The following is a 23,335-nucleotide window of genomic DNA, read 5'->3' as shown; positions in this document are numbered from 1 at the left end:
AAACAAGCATTTCAGATTTCTGTCACAAAACCTGATTTCCTGTATGTTTGCTGAAGGCTGGATTCTTCATGCATGGAGATGTTGTCCTGCCATGTCTATGAGAGGTCTGTGGGATGCTCTGGCTTAAGATAATACCTATTATATATACAGTATTGCATGCAGAGCTACTTTTAAATAAACACACAAAAAGTCAGACCTAGGGGTTTCCAAGGATTCTCATGTTCTACATTGCTATCATCTCCCTTCTAGCTTCACATGTCCTCAAGAAAATCAGGTTTTGCCTATCAAATTGACTGATGGGTGTATTCTATATACGCTACCACATATGTCATGCATAACAAGAATAAAAACAAATAAAAACATCCTGCTCCAGAAGAGCGACTGCAATTATTCATTCATTCATTCATTGGTCTGCATTTCCTTCCCCTTAATCCCTTTTTTCTGCAGACTTTGATGGGTTTCCACAGCTGAAAACGCTGTGCAAAATTTACACCAACACACTGAAAAATCCACTGCTGTGTGCCCTTGTTTTTGATGGGAATGGCCCATCGGGGTGCTTGTTCTGACACGCGTGATATAATTTTTGCACCAGCAAACAAGTTTTTATCTAGCACGCAGAACTTATTCAGAAGGTATTACTTGTGCTGGGACTAGAGGCAGGAATGAGTCACATCTCTTTAATACGCATGAAGTGCCCTGCCCCAAGGAGTGCCTCTGTTTTCCTCCCTTCCCTGTCTCGCGCGCTCTCTCTCAAGCCTTAATTGTCTTGAGTTATAATGCTTTTGAGAAATCGCTCTTAAAATTATGACTCCTGTTAAATTTAATGAGACATGAACCCCAGCCAGGAGAGCAGGGATAGTTTCATCATTGTTATTCTAGCTGAAACCAGGAGAATTCCCTGACCACAGGAAGTTCAAAGGACCAGCAGCAAAAGGAGGAGATAACCTTTGTTTCCAGAGAACACCGACTTCACTTGGGATGCCAGCGGATTTATGACAGGAGCTTTGCTCTAATTACTGTTTGGGGTGGAGCTTCTCACAATGATAAACAATAGGGTTTCTACAGGGCTGAAGTTTGTAACAGCCCCACGTATTTAGGCACAGGCATGTTATAGCAACATGCATTCGGTGTATGTTAGAGTCTTCTCTCCCTGGAGCTGGGTATCGCCCTAAAAGAGGAGGTGTAGCCCCATGTGACCCATTTGGGAAAAAAAAATATGCTTCACTGAAGTCACATTATTTTAACAAGCAAAATGTAGTCAACTTTACAAATTTACAAAGCCAGAAGACATTTGAATCTGTAACATTTAAGAGAGAAAGGTACCTTAATGTAGACGTATTTATCTATATAAAAATAAAGTCAAAGCAAACTAATAACCTAAACCTGCAACAGGACAACAATTATTGTGTACTCAAAAACACCCTGTGGCAGAATTCCCATTGACTTTATTGACTAAATTCTCACCCCACAGATTTTTCTTAAGCTGCTTCAAACATGAAATTAATTTCAAAGTCATTTCAAAGATGAATAATACTTTTTTTTTTGAGCACCAATGGCATATTTAATGATTTATAAACAGAATGTTCCAGCATTAGTACTGCAGAGCCTTTGCCTGGAGGTCACCAAAGGCTAAGCAAAATACAGCTAGCACAGGCTCAGAACAGCATAACAGCTACCTAATATAAACATTGATCATATATGCAGACTTACAAATGTGGACGTGGATGGAGAAACATTTCGGATGCCGCCGTTCATGCATATACAGAAGGTTTTGGAAAAAAGAGAGGAAGGTCATATGACTCTGTGTCAGGATGAAAGCCAGTTCTGTTAGAAGGCACCAAGCTGGGCTCTCTAAACACGTGTGGTCGAGTATGGGCTATGGTCTGGAGGGAATCTGGAGCAGCCTGAGAGCAAGATAAGGGAGGAATGTGTGAGCAGATACAGAGACAGGGGTCAGGAAGGGCAACACTTGGGAAAGCAAGAGGCTCCAAACTCAGTGCAGAGAGACAGGAAAACCTGGAGAGAGGGGCTGTGAGGGGGCAGCGTGGGAGGAAGGTACGTTGACTTCAGCAATAGATGCACTTAGGATAATCCATGATGTGAAGCAAGGACTTACAAAAATACCATTTTGGTTTTTTCCTGCAACTTTTAAATACCAATGATTTCTGTTGAAAGAATACATTTTGTCATTTTTTTAAGGGATTCAAGAAAAAATTTCTGTGTATGAATTGCAGGTCTTACCTCTCCAGACCTGTAAACATTATCTTTCTCTTTAATACTCCAAGAAGAAGGCTGGTCACTTCTAGCAGAAAAGAGCAACACAACATATTTCTGCATACAATATACATGTTTTCTAATTATGAATGTTATAATTTTTTTTAGCAGAGGGCAGCTTGGCCCTGTATTAAGGATTTACTTCAGTAAAATTGTGGTACAGAGTGAGCCTCAGCAGCAAAACCTTGAAAGGCAACGTGGAGATTCAGGAGTGATGCAAGCATGGTAGGCACAGGGCTCAAAGTGGACTTTATTGCTGCTTGAAACCCAGCAAGTTTACAGAGACCCAGGATCCCATGGCTCCCACAGCCTACAAAAATGCAGCTTGTTCCTCCAGCACAAGAGAGAGGGGAAATTCATCCAGCTGTGGACTGCCAGCCCTGCAACTGCAGGAATCTCAGTTTGCTTCAGGTAAAGGCTATTTTTTCCACACCTTCTTCTCACCTGTGAATGCCCTCAGACACTGTCAGAAGGTCAGCAAACCACTACCTTGCAGGAAAACAGCAAACACAATAAACAGGTGGATATGCCAGCACAAGATGGCTGAAGGAGATGTAACAGAGACCATGTTCTGAGTGTGCTCTATCCTGCATGCACCTATAGCTTAAAACAGTGGGCTACCTTTCAGAGAGATTAAATTTTTAAACCAGAAGGAATTGGTTTGATAATATAATTGGTCCCTGGCATAGGGCAAACTATGCTATCTCACCTTGTAAATCTAATCTTTTATCATAACCTACATTTTGTGGCTGAGTTAAAGCATAACTTTTGGAATGATAGGCAATTCCACTTTTACTTCGGATGACTGGATGTTTGGTGGTTAAGGGCTTCAAGAGGGAAAAATTTTCTTCAAAGGATCATTTTGGATCACAGGTCTATGAAGCTGGCAGTTTCATTTCCCCTTATCCCTGGATTAGGAAATAGTGCAAGAGCACTTGAGTCCTGCCCTGTTATGGGAGAATTGGCTTGTGTGGGACAAGCTAGGAAAGCTTAGGTGGGGAAAAAAAGAGACATGACAAAGGGATACTGAGGTGGAAATCTTGTCTATCTTACCAACCATATTACTTGGTCTGACAAAAGATTTTTAGTCAAACAAACAAACCAACCTTTTTTCTCTTTTACCCTTAAATCATCCCAGCTACCATATCTTGCATCTTGCATTTGACCTCAGAAAACAGCATACTCAAAAAAATGTCTTTCAACAAAAGAGAAAACCACAGTAAAATAACAAAGCATATCACACCCCCATTGTGTGGCTCACAGCCAGGTAGGATGGTCTTAAGACCTGTTATTAAGCAGAAATTAATAAACATTTGATCCTATAGATGCAAAATGATGGACTCAGAGCAAGCACTCATGCGCATGCTGTTCATCTCCTGACTCACACGTGCAACACTGGAATGTGTTACTTTCATAAAATATGCCTTTTATCTTGCTGCAGCTAACAGCCGGTCTGTGGTTAGGAATTTTTCAGGCATGCTTCATTCAAGTGGTGCTGTCTCAACAGAGAGCTGCTGTGCCTTTCCCCTCCCCTCACAGCCCTGCCAGGCCGCATATCCCAAGGGAAGCCTGGCACAATGGAAAACTGGCTCCTGCCAAACTTACCTCCTGAAAAGAGCAGGGGTAACAGGGGCATGGCCAAAGCCAAGAAGTCCTCACATTGGTCCTCTTGCAGCATGATCCCTTTTTCTCCAGGAGTTTTGACTGAAACAAGCAGTATTGGTACAAGAAAAGGAAATTAATTTCATCCTGTGAAGTAGCACTCCATGCTTATGGAAACTTGCAGAATTTAGCAGAAGATCAAGTGTTGCCTGACACCAGCTAGGTATTCTTATATCTAAATCTCTTGACTTAGACTAAGAAATGTAAGTGTCCACCCATATTGCAGGCAGAAATTTTAGTTCTTCCACTTATGCAGAGTAGAACCAAGGTCTCCTGAGGCGCAAAAGAACTGCAGATTAATTTTAGTGACTGGCAAGTAAACTCAGTTTGTATAAGCATGCTGCCTGGAGAAATATTTGATTTATGATGAAATAGGTTTATTTCTAACATAGAATGATTTGGCACAGAAACTCCTTTTTTATTATAGAGTTGCTATATTTATAAACTGCAATGTCATCAAGACAATTACCTTCTTTTCACAGCATGTTCCATTCATGGTCCCTTCTGTTATATCTGTTGTCTTCACACATGTCCTGAAGAACTGGGAAATACAGGCAGGCCTCCACCCCCCAGTACATGAAATTAAATTATCCCAGTTGTCAATAAGCTTGTTTGAGTTCCAGCTAATTTAAAGACATGAGAAGAGGGCAAGGATCTGGATCTTTCTATCTGGGAGAGCTGAGGCCCCTTCTCTGCTCCCCAGGCTCCTGCAACTTGCTTGGGAGCTCCAAGGAGGACAGTGGTCTCTCTCTGCAACTTGTGATCCTGGATGCTAATCTGAAAATCACCAGATTAGAGAAACATTCTATTCCACCCACTGAACCAAATACATCTTGCATTTAAATCCATTGATAATGGCAGCTGTGCACAAGGGATGGATTTGCTGCACTGCAGCTAACCATGGATATCAGAAATTGCTGTTTTCAAATATTGCATGGGTTTATCCCCTTAATGTCTATATTGTCCTGGCCCTGCTGGCCTTGGCCCACCTCCCTTCTTCATGTGATTGGATCAATGCTATTGAGCATCATCCCCATGTGGAATAGCAAGGCTAGGAAAGTACAGCAGTGTGGAAACCTTGGGTGAGCACATTCCATGGGGAAAGGAGCATAGAGGCTTCAAATTTTGCCCAGACTTTCTGTTCATCTAGCTCCAGCACACTCCCTCCAGCAGTGGTCTTCAGAAAGAAACAACATCATGAAAAATAAATTTGGATAATGCTCTGATGAATATGATTGTAACAGTGCTAAGAATAATCTGGTTTTTGAGAGAACAGAAGGGATGACTTTCCTTTTCTCCCCTATATTAATGAGAAGTGATCTGAAGCCATCAATGGTCTAGAAATCCATCTTTTGAAAAGACTCCTGCAGATCCTCTGGTAGGTGATATTTGAGAACCTATAGAGTAAGCTTGCAAAGAATAGAAAAGCACATATGTATTGTGCACTTGCACATACAAGTTTTCGTGTATTCCAAGCTTTTACCCTAAAGCACAGGCTGTCCACAGGTATTTCCATCACACATTTAGTTGTGAAGGACTTTCAACTCACCAGCCAAGAGTTTTGTCTCAGAGTATAGCCACCTTTAGAAGAAACCACATCAACATGCCAGACAGACTCCCCCAGGAGTTATTTTCCACTATTTCCTACTGACTCTTTCCAAAGTCACACTGCATCTGACCTTTTCAAAGGGCAGTCCCTTTTCCTGGGCCAGGAGGGGAGAATTTGCCTCTCCCATGCATCCCTGGCACAGCTGCCATGGAGCTGCCCTAGCACGGAGCAATGGGTGTGGGAGGCAGGTAGCTTCCACTCCCGTCCCCTCACTATCGATAAACCATCCTTCACACTGAGCTGCAGGTGGGAACATGCCCCCGGATGAGCTGCAGGTGGGAACATGCCCCCGGATGAGCTACAGGTGGGAGCATGCCCCCGGATGAGCTGCAGGTGGGAACATGCCCCCGGATGAGCTGCAGGTGGGAGCATGCCCCCGGATGAGCTGCAGGTGGGAACATGCCCCCTGGCTGCGTGCCTGCCTTGGTTTTGCCACTGGTGGCTGCGAGTAATTATCAGTCAGCCCTGCAGAGAGAACAAGGTGCTGTTTTTACAGGTCTGGCAAGCTGTGATTATAGAAGGGACTGCAATAAAGGTTGAAAATAAACCCACATGGACAAACACCAGTGAAGAGGGAGTGCTTTGCAGCATGGATCCAGTCAGCTTTCCAATTTCCAAACTCAAGGAAATGCCCACTTCCCTTGGCAGCTACAGGTCTGTTCTGCCAGTATTGTACCAGCGAGCCAGGAACATATGCCACTCTCTGTTTGCACACCCTCCAGCTCCTCCCTGACATTCACTTGCCTTCCAGACTGAAAATCACTGCCCAGGTTAGCAATCACACTGCCAACAACAAAAAGGAGAGAGAGAGGAGTGGAAAACCCAAAAAAACCTGTGGTGGTATAAAACGGACCCTGCAGCAATGGGGCTGAATTGGAGCAATGCCTGCACTGCCAGACTGTGGTGCTGGGAACAGGTGGGATTCCCTGCATTCATCATGGGGTTTATGGAGATTGAGAAGATGTAACCTTTACAGGGTGATATAAAACCCCACATGCTCTGGGCAATCAGGGAAATAGAAACTGGAGCCTGTGTGCTGTGCACATTCAGACATTGCATCGGCTCCAGCAAACACAGGGCAGGCAGAAAGGAAAGCCTTTGGGGTTTTTTAGGTGGGAGCTGTCAGCAGTGCCAGGGGGAAGAGGGTAAGCTCCAGACAAAGAGGTGAGGGACGGTCAGCCTGGGAAGACTCTGCTGCTGCAACCTGGCCCCCTGTGCGAGCACTGGCAGGAGATCCAACAGGGAGAAACTAAAGGAGCTGGTTCTGGGGGCTCTGAACTTATCCCTGCCCATATCATTCAAACAAAAAGAAACTGGAATTCAACACTTGGGGATCTAATGCTGGCAGCATTGACGAGAAGAGTAGGACTTCAAGATAATTCAGGGGGTTGTGATCTTTTACTCCACCTCCCCTCATCCTTGTGCTATTTTCATTCAGAAAAGTGAAAAATCTGTCATTTTTGCTCTTCCACGAAAGTGTTCCTCTGTTTAAAAGGAAATTTTTCAGAGACGCCTTAGTGAGGCATTAGTGAGTCCCGTTTGTTTTCTTTAGGTTTTATAGTTACTCAGGCAGCTATTTTAGAAAAACTTTGCTTGGAAAGCAGGGATATGGATCCAGATGGAAGTTAAGAGCCCAGAAATCTGCAGACAGGCATTTGCCAAAGCCCAGTGGGTTAAAGTGCTGAACTTCCTTCCACTGGAATAAACTGTTCACCAAAGAAATCTTACCTCTCCCTTCTTTTCTTCATAAAGGAAAACAAGGGCAGAAATTTACATTATCCCGACATAAGTGTGTTTAAACACAGTCAAAAACTTCTGCAAGTTCAACCCATGATTTCACCCAGTCCAAACCAAACTGATTGCTTCTCACTAAGCCCCTTGTCAGCACATGCAGTGTGATAAAGTATTATCACTATCATAGAATGACAGACTCATTTAGGTTGTAAAAGACCTCTTAGATCATGAAGTGCTACCATGAGCCTAGCACTGCCAAATCCAGACCTTATTTCCTTTTAAAAAACAACCACTCTCAGCCAGTTGCCCAGGGATGCTCTTATTACATCACTACTATACAAAGTAATTTCACTTAATTTGAAATTACATAGAGAGATCAGTCCTACTGTGAGGTTGTGCTGTATTTAATACAATTAAAAATCTTTCCCCATGTCCTGCATGCCTATTAAAGCACTCTAATAGTACCTGCTAGGAGAGTGCTTTTGCAGAGAACTCTGCAAATTTGGTATCAGCGAAGTTGTGAGAAATTGAAGCCCTTCTCTGGCCATCAGTGGGAGTAGCTGCAGTCCCAGTGATTAATGCAGCTAGTCAGTTACAAAGAAAACTCTTCATCTGACTGTCCTCTGACTCAGCCAAAAACAAACTTGCTTTATCTCTCCTTCTCCAGTCCAGGCCCCCTCCCTCGCTCCTTTTCCACATCAACAAAGGAAAATATGGGACAAGATGAAAGAGCAGGGCCAGGGCTTTCATTAGCATACCAGGCCAAGGAAAAAAAGGTAAGAAGCTCAGGGAAGGATTCAGAGCCCAATCCGTGCCTTGTAACCCATGCCAAGGAGTTCTAGGTGAAGCAACACGGTTGGTGTGTAGCGTTTAATCACATTTAATGTTGCTGCCTCCTGCCCATACCAAATGCCATCCTTCAACATGGTTTTCAGGCAAGCTCTGGTTTTAATCCTGCCTTCCTTCTGAATCAAAAAGCATATGCAATAATCAGCACAGAAAGAGACCTCATAAACCCATCCTGCTGAATACCTCTGTCAAAAGCTTTTTATTTGAAGCCATTTTGTCGAACTGCCTGTCACATGGTTTTAGCTTTATTAATGTCTCTTCCTAAACCTCCTTAAGCATATATTTTACTATGCCATGTAAAAAGGCAGCATTTTATCAGGAGGTTTCAGTGCATACAGAATAATTTACAGCAGCTGAAGAGTGAGCCAACATATATTTACAGTTCCACTATTTGTTACTTTTTATTACTGTGCGCTTTTTAATGTATTGTGTAGTCAATCTGAAAAGACAATGTAATCCAAGCAAACAATACCAATGATGAGCACTGAATAATATCTTTTATACCACAGAAGGATCTCAGCCAAGCTAGATATTGTCCCTTGCCTGCAAGGAATTCAAGTGACACAACAGATAAAAGAGGGAAGGAGGGAAAATCCACATCATCACTGCAATGCCCAGTAAGATTTTCCTAGTTAAGCTGGCCAGGTAAGCCTCTGCTACAAGAATATTTTCACTAATATGGTACATTTTGGTATGGATGAACACATTCTTTTACAACTAGTCCTGACTTGCTACACTCTTGGCTGGCCCAAATAAAAGCAGCAGTATCTTCCATTTTGGGAATGGATGGGAGAGAATAGTGTTTCCAGGTGATATCAGGAGAGTCCAGTCCTTTTTGCTACAACGTCCCAGATTGTGACTCACCCCCGCTGCTGTGTGTAAAACCAATCCTCCAGGATGCTGCTTCTATGAGTCCCATCCTACTCTTACCCCCTTTTTCCCAAATGGAACAAAAAGGAAAAGGGACATTTTCCAGCATATACTTGTGCCTGCTGGATTTGGTGATTTATTTCATCCATTTCCTTATTTGAAAACCTTTTTATCTGGCTGGGGAAGATGCTGAGCTGGACTCTGTGTGTCCAGCTCCCACCCAGGCCAGATGAACCACAGTGAGATCTCACACAGCAACATGGGATAGTGATGGTGTTTCTTCCCCCTACCAAGTTTTGCATATCACACACCTACTAAGCTTCTGTCCTCTTCTGGAAAGAGGCTCCTACAGCACAAAGGGTGCCCCAAAATTGCTTAAACCTTTCTACAAGGCAGGAAATAGTACTATAAAATTTGTGAATGGAGGAGGAGCAAGTCCTGCAATGCCTTGCTTTTCCTATCTGCTTTTCTCTTGCCATTGATACGGAGCTTAAAGGGCTGCTGTGGCTACACTGGGCCTCACGAAAGAGCACAGGCAGGAGTGAGCTACGGTGCCTCCCTCTCTCCTTTATGTCACAGGTGTTTGTGGTAGCCTCTAACAGCCATCTATCATCCATCTGTCTGTCCGTCTGTCCGTCGGTCTGTCCGTCCATCCATCAGAATTTCCTGCAGATTTTCTTACCCCACTGATGACATCCCTCTGTGGCCATGCTTCTGCATTCACTTTGCCTTCCCCCAGGGGTGACATCTCCCCTAGTAAATGGTGAAAGCTCCTTGTTTTTCTATAACTCTTTAATTACCATGGCAGTAATCGTCCAGTAACTGACTTCGCACTTCCAGTAATTACACTGTGCGGGTATTTATGGGTGTAATGGACTCATAGAACAACAGATCCACCAGAGTACCTATAAAAATGAGGATTTGTACTCCACCCAACTGCTGATTTCAGTAAGCATACATGTACATCATCTCCCACTTCAGTGAGGCTTTCCACAGTCATCCTTGTGTTGCTCCTGGAGGCTCCATTTTCCCAGCAGAGCAGTGGTTGGAATGCCCGACATATTTGCTGGTGTTGCATTGGATGCTGGAGAGCATTGCTTCCCTGTGACTGAAATGAAGTCCGGTCCAATCAATCATCATCATCATCATTATTAACTGATTTGCCCACCCTGTCCTTTCCCCAGAGAGTGAACAACCAGCCAGCCAAGCAGAGGGGCACCAGGCATCCTGCAGCACAGCCCCTTCCAGAAGAAACCTGACTTTTCCATCAGACACAAAAGTGCAGATGACATTTGCTTCCACACTTGCTTGAGCAATGCTCATTTCCTCAGTGGCTGCACAGTGCCCATGTGTGGAATACAGGCTTCTCTGACAAAATCAGATATAGCGAAGGTCAGATACACATTCATACCCAAAAAATATGCAGGAGACATTAATCTACTTCATGAATCCCCTGTCTGCTACTTAGAGTTTGCAAACACTAAGTTTGTTAAGTGCATGCCCAAAAAGAGTCATAATCAGGCCAGAAATATAATTGTGGGACAGCACCCTGTGAGTGTGCTCATTTAACTTAGAGTGGAAATAGCTAAGAAACAAGTCTGTTACTTTCTTTCCAAAATGTTAACACTCTCACGCTAAGTGCTACACATTTGCATGTGTTCTTCTCTTTTAGGACATTTCCATATTTGTGCCACCACTGCTGGGTTTTGTAAATATGTTAACATTATTTGTATTATCTTCACTTCTCAGCCAGAAAAAATATCTAAAGGGATTTTTTTTCTTAATCATCTAAATAGTCAAAGCTGGATATGTTCTACATAGTAGACTCATGAGGTTTACATTAATGAATTGTGGTTGGAAGAAGGACATTTATGGCACATTTTTACACAGAACAATTTTCACTGAAAGAGACGAAAAATAGTTGTTGGGGTTTTTTCTTACAGAGACTCAAAAGTTGGAAAAAATACCATCTGTTTTCATTAAAATTAAGAAACATGATATTTTCTGACCTTGTTCTGGATTGACTTTTTTCTCATGAACCTCTTTGATGATCATCATTTTATACTTAATTTCAAATCAGCGTAGAAAAGGTCAGCACCTCTCTGCATAACAAAAATTTGTATTAATCCCTGCATTAATACCACACTCACACTTGACAGGCCATACTTTTTTTGTGACACTGGTTGTGGACCGTATCTAGTATTTCTATCCAAGTATTAGTTAAGTAACACTTCAGGGAATATTGGTAATACTCATGCCAAGTGCTTTCACATGTACCTACATGACACACACTCTGCTGCCAACAAACATGATAACTAAACCTTTCTGAGGGGTAGTCAGTGCATCTCAGATAACTATGAGAAAACAAGAGAAAAGAGAGATGGGATTCCTGCTGTTCCTCAGTCTGTCCCTGTGGGTTTCCCCATTTGCAAGGCCTTGAAGGATTGTTGCCTTCAAATCATCAAGATCAATTGCACCCAAATGAATTTGCCCTGCTAATTCAGGCCTGAGTATTTACAAAAATGTTGGGGTTTTTTATTCCTATTTTGAAATCTCTTGCACAGACTTCAGAAGAAGCAGTCCTTTGCATGTCTTCCTGCCATCTCCCAATAATTCACTACCCAAAGGAAACCACCAGGAAAAAAAATGGAGCTCAGATGTTTCGGAGGATTAGAGTTTTCCATCTTTTATGAAAAGAATTAATGGGAAAACACTATCCAGAACGACCATAAAAATAATCTCTTTTTTCTTCAGCTGGCTTTAATCTCTCCCTGACTTTCAGCAAGGATGACTCCCAGTGGTGGTCCCAGATCAGATGCTGTACATGAAGCAGCTGCATTTCAGAGCACAGTAAATCACTTGCAGATATCCAAATTGGCCTCAGATGCAGAGCCAATTCATCCAGCAATGTACAGGACAGTAATGCTCAGGAAGCAACTTTAGTTTCATCAACTAAGGTAGCTTGGGTGACGCCTTTGCCTGAAGCACTGCCCTGGCTTTCTGTTGCAGCCAAAAAAAAAAAGCTGCTGAGTGTGGACAAATCATGGAACAGATTAAAAAGTAGCTGAGCTGACGCATGTTCTTTGTATATCATCTTCCTTCAATGTACAATTCAATCCAAACTCCTCAGGCATCAAATGGTGAACTGGGGATGTGACTTTTTTTTTCCTGCATTATATAAGAAAAATCCACAATGTGGTTTTTGAAAGGATCAGCTTGAATTGATGCACGACCACCCAAAAGCACCTCACTCCAAATTGCATAAACATTCAGGATAACATTTATTTTTTTTTAAATGTGCTTTTTGATATTGCTTCACAAATTGCATATGCAGAAAATGCCTCCATGTTCTCTTACAACAGACAGCTACAGTTCTGCCAATACACCTGCTCAGAGCTAATGGGAAAGGTGCTTAGGTTTCCCTGGTATCAAAATATCCTGTGTACATCTTTAATTTCCCTGGACACGATAAGAGCACATGTGTAGCACCTCAGAAATTTAAAAAAATATTCAATATCAAAAATAGGGAATGGAGATATTTCACATCTTTCAGAAGCTCCTGCTCTGGCTGAGCACAGTCATGCTACAACCCCCAAACCATCAAGAAGAAACACAAATGATTTGCAAAGAGCCTGAGGTCTGCAACTAGTTTTTAAAGTATATAAATCAGAGGGGAAAAAAAAAGAAATTGACAATTGTTTTAACTTCTGGTGTTTTGCAAACATGATTAACAGTTGCAAATACCAATGTACTCAGTGGTATTCAGTTCAGGGGCAGGGGAGCTGCTGGAAAGACGAGCAGTACCTTTTTGAACAGTCTGAGACATCTGTCAGGGCAGAGTAAGGAGATTTATGTCCACAAGGGCCTCGCTGTGCCATGAGCTCAGGGCTGGATCTAAGCCCTCCCTCGAGCCTGGTGAGAGCTGCAGGAGAAGCCCCTTGACTGCAGGGCCCGTGGGTCAGTGCCACAGCAATCACGAGGCAAAACAACCTGCAGAGAACAAAGTAAGAGCAAAACCACATTGCCAAGAGATAGAGAGCTGGAACAGGGGCTGGTGCATCCCACTTGTGGAGGAGCAGCCCCAGCTGGTACCAAATGACAAGAGCCAGGACTGGGTGAGGCATTTGTGATTCAAAGGGGTGATGGTGCCAGAGGCAGAAATGGAAGCCCAGCAAAGCCTCTGCTCTCCCGCCCTGAGCACAACAGCAGAGGAAGGAGTTAACACCATGTGGGTTTCGCTTTACTGAAAAGATTTTTGTTTTGTTTTGGTTTTAAATCAACATGCCTGCACCTGTCAGGGAGAAACCATGCACTCAGTACAATCACGGAGATCTAGAGGGCAGATCCTCAAGGATCATCCATCACGCCCTGCTCTGGAGGAGTTGAAAAAGTTGTAATAAACACAATGCAAGCAAGCAAAGGCTGGAAGGAGAGATCAAAGGGTTTACCCGGCATGCCTCGCTGTGGGAATGGGGAGCGCAGCTGCGTACATGAAAGGGTTACACCCAAAAAATGAAGATGATTGCCAAGCAGGGTGGAAAGAAAATCTGTTTACAATTGCAAAGCCTCATGCTTCCATCATCAGGTGTTACAGAGCAGGAATCGTTTCCTGCTAAATTTTCCAATTAGCTTCCTTGCCTTTTTCAATCGTGTAGTTTCCTTTCTTATTATTTGTTTGGAAAATTCTTTTCTAGACTACTGTTCCCATGCAAACCAAGAATTAAAATACAAATCCCAAAAAACCCTGATGTCATTAGGATGAGCCATATGCCAGTTCAGACAGGATCATAATAGAAAAAAACCCAAAACTCTCGACTCTTTGCTCTGATTCATGTTCAACTCTTCAGATTCAGCTGTAACAAAAATAATGATAACTTCCTGTGTCCTTATAGAGGGCCAAATTAATGGAATAGTTTGAAGTTTTATCACTCTCTTCCTCCAAAAAAAAGTAATTTAAAAAGTAAAGCAAGTTACTGTTGTTTCCTCTCTCCCAGAGCAAGAGCAAGTTCTGAATATGCCTTTATGTTTTCAAAGAAGTGGTCAATTTGAAAATAAAACTTTTAAAAATTGAAAGAAAGAACATAGAAGTATTTTGAAAAAGAAGAATTGAGACAGCTACTGACTTAGTGATGGGCAATATTTTGCAGTCTGAGAAGCTTAAGATTGGGTCTTCAATAAGCATGTGTTCAGTACTGCAAAGATGAGTTAAAAAGAAGAAAAAGGAAGGAACTGCCAGGGAGCCCTTTCAGGCACCACGTCACTGAGGATGAGGCAGGGCCTCTGCTGACCCTTCAGGCTCTTTGCTGGGAGGGAACTCAAACTCTTCCTCTTAAGAGATAAGGCTAAGAAAACCATCATCAAACAGCTGCATTGAAATGCTGCTAATAATACAGCATTCTGCTTTCCTGGGATGGTTTAAAAGCTTGTCATGTTTTTATTGGACTTTCCAATGATGTCAGTTCGAGGCAGGGCTTAGACGAGTAATTGCTAAAGGGTGAGTCTAAAAAGGGTATAATTACTGAAGGGAGTGTCTGATGTGGGAAAGTGGCATTCCAGCTGGAAGGAGAGATGAGCTGGTCTCTCACAGGTCCTAGTGAACTCCCAGATGCTGCATGAGTATTGCCAGGTCCATGCAGTCAGTTACATCCATGCAATGCTCCTGACCTCAGTTATTCTTCAGCAATTACTTGGGCAGCAGCAATTTCATGTCCAGCACTGCTCACTGTCACCATGCTGGGAATGCAGGCACATCTTGAACCCCTAAGATACGTAACCCTCGAGTTATTGCATCAGGCCAGGGTTGCAAAACAGACAATTGCTGACTTCAGTAAGGTTGCATGGGTGTAACTGAGAATAAAATTTGGCCGGTAGCATTGGGAAGGGTTTCATTGTAACTTTCAAGAGGGATGGGGAGGAATCCTCCTTTTGAAATGGAAACACTACATCCCCTGCTGTCCATCTCCTGCCCACAAGGGTTGCTCATCCTCCTCTTACAAATGAGAGGAATTCCAGGTGTCACTCTATACATCCATCCTCTTTTAAACCACTCCTTCACACTCACCTCTCCCACAAATGCTGGCAGGCACCAAGGCAGCCTGTAAATAGTCTGTACCAAAACTCCTTGCTGGCCCTGCGCTGTGAAGCTGCTCCTACAGCCATGCCCATGGAGCCATTCCCTTCATTCAGCTTGTGGGTCTTGTCACTGACAAAGGCTGGAAAAGTTCTGCAGCTTTTTCTCTCAGACAAGGTGCCACGGTCAAACTGCCCCAAGGTGTACAACCACAAGGCAGTGGGCATCATCCAAGCACAAGCAGTTGAGTCTCCCTGTCTGCTGCAGCCTGATGAACCCTGCCAGATCCAGTACCCTGTGAGCCACTCGGTGATGTGAGGACATGGCTGCTCTGGGAGTAAAACCACTCCTAACAAGCTACAGTTTTGACATGCCTGCTCCCAGCTGCCTTCCCACATGAATCTGTGGGGTTCTTCTGCCTGAACCATCCATCAAATCCAAAGCAAACTCCCAGAAGGAGTCACCCGCTGGAGGCTTTTGTAGGAGCTGCTGTGTTAGTCTGAGCTTACATCTCTTCATGGTCCTGTCTAACGTAACTGTGGGGTGGCAAAAAGCATCAGCAAAGAGTGGCCCAAGTCTGAAGGTGCTGTTATGGTGCACTGGCACCCTGAAGGCAGGCATGGCTGAGAGCACAGCACACACTGATCAATGACTCCATGCACTCTGCACCTTCACATTTAAGGATTTCAGTTGTGTTATCTTATTTTTCTCCCTCACTTGTCTCCTTTCCTTTTGGTACAAAACCATGGATTCTCCTGGCAGCTCTCCCTGTACCAGCCACCTTCAGGACTTGATCAAAATGCACTTTGCTTGCACTTAAGCCTTGCCACCAAACTGATTTAATTTCTCTCAGCTCCCATCTCTAACATTTCCCCATCCCAGCCAGTACAAAGCAAGAGAATATCACATCACACAGCCTCACATATTGTCAAAAAACTGTACTCATTAAACATCTCCAAGAGCAATACACAGAGCAATGGCAACAGCACCAACATTGTTGAAATAGTTTCTTTATTTCCAGGTCACAGAATATTCTGAGTTGGAAGGGACCCACAAGGATCATTGGGTCAAACCCTGAAGCGAATGGTCCATACAGGGATTGATCCCAAAACCTTGGTCTGACCAACTGAAATAATCTCAGGTTGCTAATCCCATACAAATTGTAATCCTTTAATTCTGCACAGCACAACCCATAGGCAGCCACAGGGCACTTAGTGTAATTGATGGGCTTCCTATAAAAGGGCCTGGCTGGTCACAGAAAGCCAACATCTCATTTCTATTTATTGAAGTTGAAATCACTTTGTAGTAGCATCTGTGGGCATTGCTACTTGTTTCCCCACATGAAAAAAATGATGAGAGTGTTCCTGGTTCACCTGTGGGAAAGAAAATAGTCCACAAAATAAGTTTGACAGGGATTTGCCAGGATCTTGGGAAAATTTTATATTTAAATACTTGGAAAACCAGCACTGAAGGCAAGTTGAAATTGCTTTTTGATTCCTTTACGCAATAACAAATTTTGTCTGTCTTTTCTTCACTCTCAAATAAATAAACAGTTCCATTACAGGCTGGAGCCTGTTCAACTTTGAGGAAAGACCAGGACTGGCTTTTCTCTCCAGCATGTGTATAATGTTAAATGACAACTTAATGCAATCACTTTGGATGGCTAAAAAGAGATCTTCACAAATAGGGTATTTTCTAATTTTTCAGGGCTATAAGCAGTAATTCTTAGAAGCTCAGGGAAAGGAAAAAAAAACCCCACACAATGGATTCTTCTGAACTCTTCTTCTACATGCTTTTAAAGCAACTGTGAAGGAACCATTCAGTTTCTGCTATTCCACCAACACTAATGTGCCAGAACACCAAAAATGTGACCGGATCAAGAAACCCCTTTTTCAGCTGCAAGCTCTTCAGCCCCATTTTAAGTCAGGCTCAAAGCTCCATTTCCTTCAGTTGAACCTGGATTTGAGCCTTCAGCAGGACTGGACCCTTGGTCTGTCCCTTCCCATCCCCAGTAATGACTCGCACCCTTGCTGCATCGATGCACCTGATGTCAGGGAGTCAAGTCACTGCAAATCTGCCACCTCAGCCACATAGTGCCACAGGGAGTGGCTTTTCAAACTAGTCAAAACTGCCCTGAGAAGAGTCTCCAACTCTCCCTGCTGTTCCTTTGTAATTCCCCATCTGTAGCTGGCATGTAGCCTGTAGTGAATGTGAGGAGCTGAGACCAGGCTGGATCATTAAGGCAGAGGGACTGGAAAGTACGAATTGGTCACAGCATCCAGGGCAAGCAGTGGTGCAAAAGAGGCTGAAGAACCACAAAGGGACAACCCCTTCTCTCCTCTTCAATTGCTCTTCCCCCTCTACTTTTGTCTCTCGAGACCACTGCTCCATCATTTGAGCTACCACAGAAAGAACGAGTGTTCCCCATACTCACCACTGTTAGAGCACAGCAAGCTGTACAGACTGTGTTTCACACAGTATGGTAACACCTCCTTACATTTCCTCCAGGATGCAGGTATCTGTCACACCTGAGGTCCACAGTGCGCAGTGGTAGCTCTCAAGTCCATGTAAAGGCCTCTTCATAGCCCAGAGACACAGTGCTCTGCAACATGTGTCCACTTCACACTCCACGAGCTCATGCCTGACTGAAAAGCACAGAATGAGAAACCTGGCAAGGAGAGAGAACAAACAATTCCTTACATTTCTTTTCTATCCAGAAGCAAAAGCATTAGAAGCGACATCTTATGTCAAGCACATAAATTAGACTTTTTCTTTGAAACAGCAACAATCAGCAAACCCTCTGCTCTCCCGTTCTAGTCAGTATCAGCCTTCATCTCATCCTGCCAACTTGCAGCTCTCTGTGCATCCCAAATGCAAATCCTGGCATGCAGACCAAAACTGGTCCTCTCACCACCTCAGAGCAAACCTTACCCCAAACAACTCTGTACTCCAAGCCTCACCTGAGCACTCAATCCTTGCCAGATCTAGTGAGAGTTCTGCTTAGCCAGCCCTCCCTGTCCAAACCTTGACTCCAGCCTGCTTTGACTCTTTAGAGGTCAACAGCAACCTTATCTGTGTGGCAACCTCTACTTACATACCATAAAAACAGTGGTCTGCACAGTAAAGAATCCAGAAATATACTGCACCTTTTCAGACTTACTGTCCACATCCCTAACCAAAGCACTGGTGGCAAACCTGCAATATCTTCCTGCTCAGAATTCAGCACCAAACATCCATTCAGATTTCACAGAGCCACCCATCCTGAGTCTCATCCACCTTTCAGGCAACCCACAGCCAGGGCTAAAGACAGAGAGGAATAAACAGTGGATCCTGGAAGTACCACCAAACTAGGCTGATTCCAGACATTTCCAGCTTGGCAAGCTGCTGGCTCCATCTGATCATGGGTGTAGATTATGGGGTGAAGGGGCTGCAGAACCAGCTTTGTATCTTTCTTGTTTAGGTGCCAGCTGGTGCTGATCATACCTCCCAGAATGATGTCTGGGGAACACTGGACTTTCCAGTTTCAGGGCAGGCTACACTTGGAACTGGGGTTAACACTCAGGGCCGGAGGCACTAAAAAACCAGATGGGTAGGGGTAGGGGGCTGCAGTCAGCTACAGAGAATCAGCCCTGGCTGAGTCTGGGAGGGAAGTGACAGCACAGAGCACAGGGCTCATGTTCAGCTTCAGGGGTTGAGGTTCAGATTAGGCAAAGGGAGGAAAGGAATGCTCAAGAGCAGGAATGCCAAGTAAATGCTCTGAATCTCTTGTAGATAACTATTTATTAGGCTTCCTGTCCTCATGGCCCCATCACCAGCCTTCATGCCAGCCCTTAACCCAGCCCTAATGCAGGAGAAGGGTCACTGGCCATCCTTCACCCTGTTCTGCAGCAGCCTGCTGCAACCACAGCCTGCTGGCTTGGGGGGGCAAGAAAAGAGAGGAAAAAAGGAAAAAACACCCCAAACCCCCGAGCAATCCCTGCCAGCTGCAAGGCCCAGCCTTGTGGCCTCTGCTGCAGACATGGATCTCTGGGCTAGATAAGAGAGATAGCCTTAAACCTACTGCTGCAGGCTAGGTCTAACATTCACACTCTGCTTAGGAGAGCCTGCAGTTCCAGGCTGGCTGCAGAGGTGGAGGCAGGTTGATGCATGTCCAGAAGAAAGGCCAAGTTTGTTCTTATGTCAGTCCTTAGAAAATAAACAGCTATGGAGGAAAGGTGGGGAAGGGAAAAAAAACCAAACCAGCATCTGTCAATAACTCAAACTGTGTTTAGGGCTAGTGATTGTGGCAAAATGAGTGCTGCCTATTCCATCACACAAAAGATGGATGCTTATGCCTGTGAATTTGGGCAGCTGAAGAATTATATCCCTGATATTTTTTAGATTCTTACCACGAGCCTTCATCATTTGTACAGGGGGAAGGAATTCTCCTTGGTGTTTGCCATCTAGAACCTCTTCCTAAACCAGCATCAATACCATTGCTACAGGCCTGGCCTGGCCCAGAATAAATTATGCCCCTATGTCCTCAAGATATAAAATTTTGTTCAAGAACTACAAATTCAGGAGGAAAAAATCCCCAAATAACATCTAGGTGCATGTACAACTCCATCAAAATTTAAAGTTATGTAGATGATTGAAACATAATTAGCACTTTTGACATATTAAAGGAGCTTTGGCACTTTCCAACAGTCTGAGCACGAACTTACTTCTCCCTCTAGAGGACACGGAGATTAGCACAAGGAACATAAGGTTATGTCAAGACCAGAAAAGTAACGAGATGCTAAGGCAAAGGGTCAGCATTTTTGCTTTGAAAGTTTACTAGCAGTTCAGAAGGACAAAAATTACAACTGTAAAAACAACGAGTCATTAAGTTATGTGTTTATTTTTCCAGCGATGCCCTAGAAAGTTTGAAATAAATTCTGAGTTAACTTTCTGAGTTAACCTGGTATCCTGAAATCCAGCCCTCACAGCTCTTCATCATCACCTCCACCTCTACCTGTGACCAAAATCTGTAGGATGCATTGATCCCCAGAAAATGTCAGCCTTGCTTCTTTTGAGTCTCAAAGCACCCCAGGTGAGGTGAGAGCCTTGCCCGAGCACACAGGCATGCAGCCTGCCACAGCTGGTTGTGCACTCTTGCATTGTTTAATCAAAATATTTCAGCATGGAAATCTAATCCCTCTGAGCAGACGTATCCCTACAAAGCTGGTTTTACAGGCTTCGTCACGGGGAAACCAAATCTGCAAAACTCCACCTTCCAATGCTTCTACTGCTACATATAATAAAATATATAATGTGGAAAAAGCAACAAATTAATACCAGCCCTGTACAGACCTGAGAGGAGGCCTGGTACCAACTGCTCAGAGTGCAAACCAGCCTTACAGCACTGCAGAACTTCAGGGGGTGGGTGGCTGAATCCCCCCAAAAAACTCCACCACCTCACCTATGAACTTCTTTGGAATTTAACATATATTATTTAGCAGTATCTCCTTCCAGTCCTCTCCCCCTGAATCCCAGTGAATGACTACAAAGACAGGACTACTTGGAAAGGCCCTGGAAGATGAGATAAATTGCTTTTGGACATTTTTATCTCTGATAAAAGAGTTGTAAGTATTCCCACTCTACATACTTAAGCTTTCTAGTGTCACTAAATCTTCTGGCCTCAAATTCCCAGAAATGCATTTTTCAAAGCATCTGACCTGTGCTTGAGAATTTGATGTCTTTCACATGCTCAGCCTGTTCTAAAGAAGTATTTTAATAATAATAGTAATAATAGTAATAATAATAATAATAATAATAATAATAATAATAATAGTAGTAGTAGTAGTAGTAGTAGTAGTAGTAGTAGTAGTAGTAGTAGTAGTAGTAAAAAATAACAGCATCTCAGATTAGGCAGCTAATTTCAAGCCCATTCTCACCCACACTGGTGCAAAACCACTGGCAGCATTCTGCCAAAACCCACCCACACCCTGCCCTCTGCATAAAGCCTTTTTAAAGCCAATCCTCCTCCACTACTTTATGCCAGAAAGGAGTATCAAAGTAGTAGAAAGTTCTGCTTTTGCAGCTGTAAAAATTCCTTTTGATTGCCTGACAGAACTGGACTCCAATCCATTTTCAGAGAAGACAGAAAACAAAACAGTTGTGCTTTGAAAAACACACCAGAGAGTCATCAAAAGCCTTGTTTGCAGAAACATTCCCAAAGCCTCAGTGACAAAGCAAGAGAGTTTATGGCACGGCCTCAGTAAAGATGTTCTCATTCAAAAGGGTAAAAATAGTAATCTGAGTGCTCCACTTTGACATTGGAACACTCAGTGAGCAGGGAGCAGAGTGTGCAGTCAGCAGAAGGGAATTCTCAGTCTTAGGGGCAGGTATCACCCCTGCACAGTTCAGTCTCACTGCTGCTGGGACATCTCAGGGTCATCTCCTGGCTCCACAGCCCACCAGGACCCCACAGCCCCCTCTCCAGGCTCTGTTTGCTGGTGCTGTGACAGGAGATGAGCTCCACCATGGAGATTCTTGCAATGGCCCACAAGAGACCCAAGAGCCCTACCTAGCAAGTACAATCTTGGGGAGTGGAGGAAGAGGGGGTAGGAGGAAAATTATGGAAGATAAAGGGGAAGCATTAGCTTGGAGCTGGTTTTGTCCCCCTTGCTTTTATACATGGAACTGGCATATATGGTAATACTCTGTCTGCACAGGTGCCAGCAGCAGGGCACAGCAAAAACATGCTGCCATGGCAAAGAGATTGGGCCTTCTAGGATCCTCATCTCTGGGGAGAAAATGGGGTTAACTGAGCCTCTGTGCTACTCTGGAGCTTTTTCTTTAGCACAGGATACAAAGTCATGCCATCCTATCCTCATCCTCCCCACATCCAATCAGACTGGTGCCTTTTGGTAGTTCTGTGTAGCATTCTTCAACCATTCTCTTGCTTCAGGGATCACCAGGAAGATGCTTCATCTCATGGCTCTGGCCCAAGAAGCTCCCCACCAACCCATTCCTGTGGACTGCCTCACTTTAGTTAGTACCTGTCAGGCCTGCAGTGGCCAGGACACACCAACTGCACTCACAGCCCACCTGTGACAAGCACATACCCACTGCAGCAGCCCCCCCAGGCCATCTGCACTGCACATGGCTTTTCTGGCTGTGCTTCACCTCAGGTCCCCTGCCAACACCCAACTGGGTACACCTGTCCTCCAGCAAACACCTGAGGCAGGCAGCTCATGCTTTGAACATCCTGCACAGACAGTCCTGCTGCACATCACTGAGAGCAAGGTTCCAATCCAAAATGACAGAGCCAGGATCCTGCTACAGGACAGCTAGAGCCAGGCAAACTTGATAAGGCTGTGGTGCATGGCCTGGAGGCAAGACAAGGTTATGTGGGCTGGGACATTTCCTCTTCCCTCAAGCACAGATGAGAGCAACCTCCTTTCTCTGAAGTGTCTCCTCAGGTCAAGGAGGTAAACACCACCCCGTGGGACATGCTCTGTCTCTGGGGCTTCCAGGCTCTTTGCCAGGAAGCAGCACCCATCCCTGCCTTCAGAGCAGCCAGACCCAAAGAGAAGGTGGCTGTCTCTTGTGTCTGACAACACCCACTCACACTGATCAGCCACGGACCAGTTTCCTGGTGGAGTCACACACTGCTGAGCTACACAAAATAAAGCACACACAGCTTCATAGTCACTTATGCCCACTTCACTAAAAACACAGAGGTCTGCCCAGTGCACAACTTGTTCCTGGGGAAAGGCAACAACTCAGACACAATTCCCCACTCCATCCACAACTCTCAGGCCCTACACCCACTTCCTAGTGCTCTATCCTCATGAATCAAGGCAGATGGGCACACCACAACCCTGTTGGTTAGTAGAGAGAATCCCCACTCCAATGGGACTTCAAGGACAAAGTGTGCAAAGCTGTTACTGCTTCAGTCACCTTCAGCACTGCACTGATGAACACAACCAGCCAGGGTCAGGGCAGCCATCACCGAGGCCACCTCACCCTGAATACATCTGTACACAGGCAGGAAATAAGGTGTCCATGCTTCTTGGCAGCATCTAAGCCCTTGGTGTCATGAGAATCACCAGTACTCCCTCACCTCTGGATATAGGTCTTGCAAGTCCTCCTTCCTTCACTTCCAAGTTGGAGGCAGGGCCCTCTCTTGCACCTAATGTAATGCCAATTTCCAAAATGCATATATTTCATCTCAGCGCCCCAATAAACATCCCCATTTGCTAAGAAAATACCAGTCCTGCTTGCTCCAATAATAGTGTCTA

The sequence above is a fragment of the Melozone crissalis genome, unplaced genomic scaffold, assembly GCF_028551555.1.
Source record: "Melozone crissalis strain CALT ecotype California unplaced genomic scaffold, PUWL_Pcris_2 ptg000042l_1, whole genome shotgun sequence".
Lineage (NCBI taxonomy): Eukaryota > Metazoa > Chordata > Aves > Passeriformes > Passerellidae > Melozone > Melozone crissalis.
The sequence above is the reverse complement of the archived record's forward strand: the minus strand, read 5'-3'. Positions refer to the sequence as shown.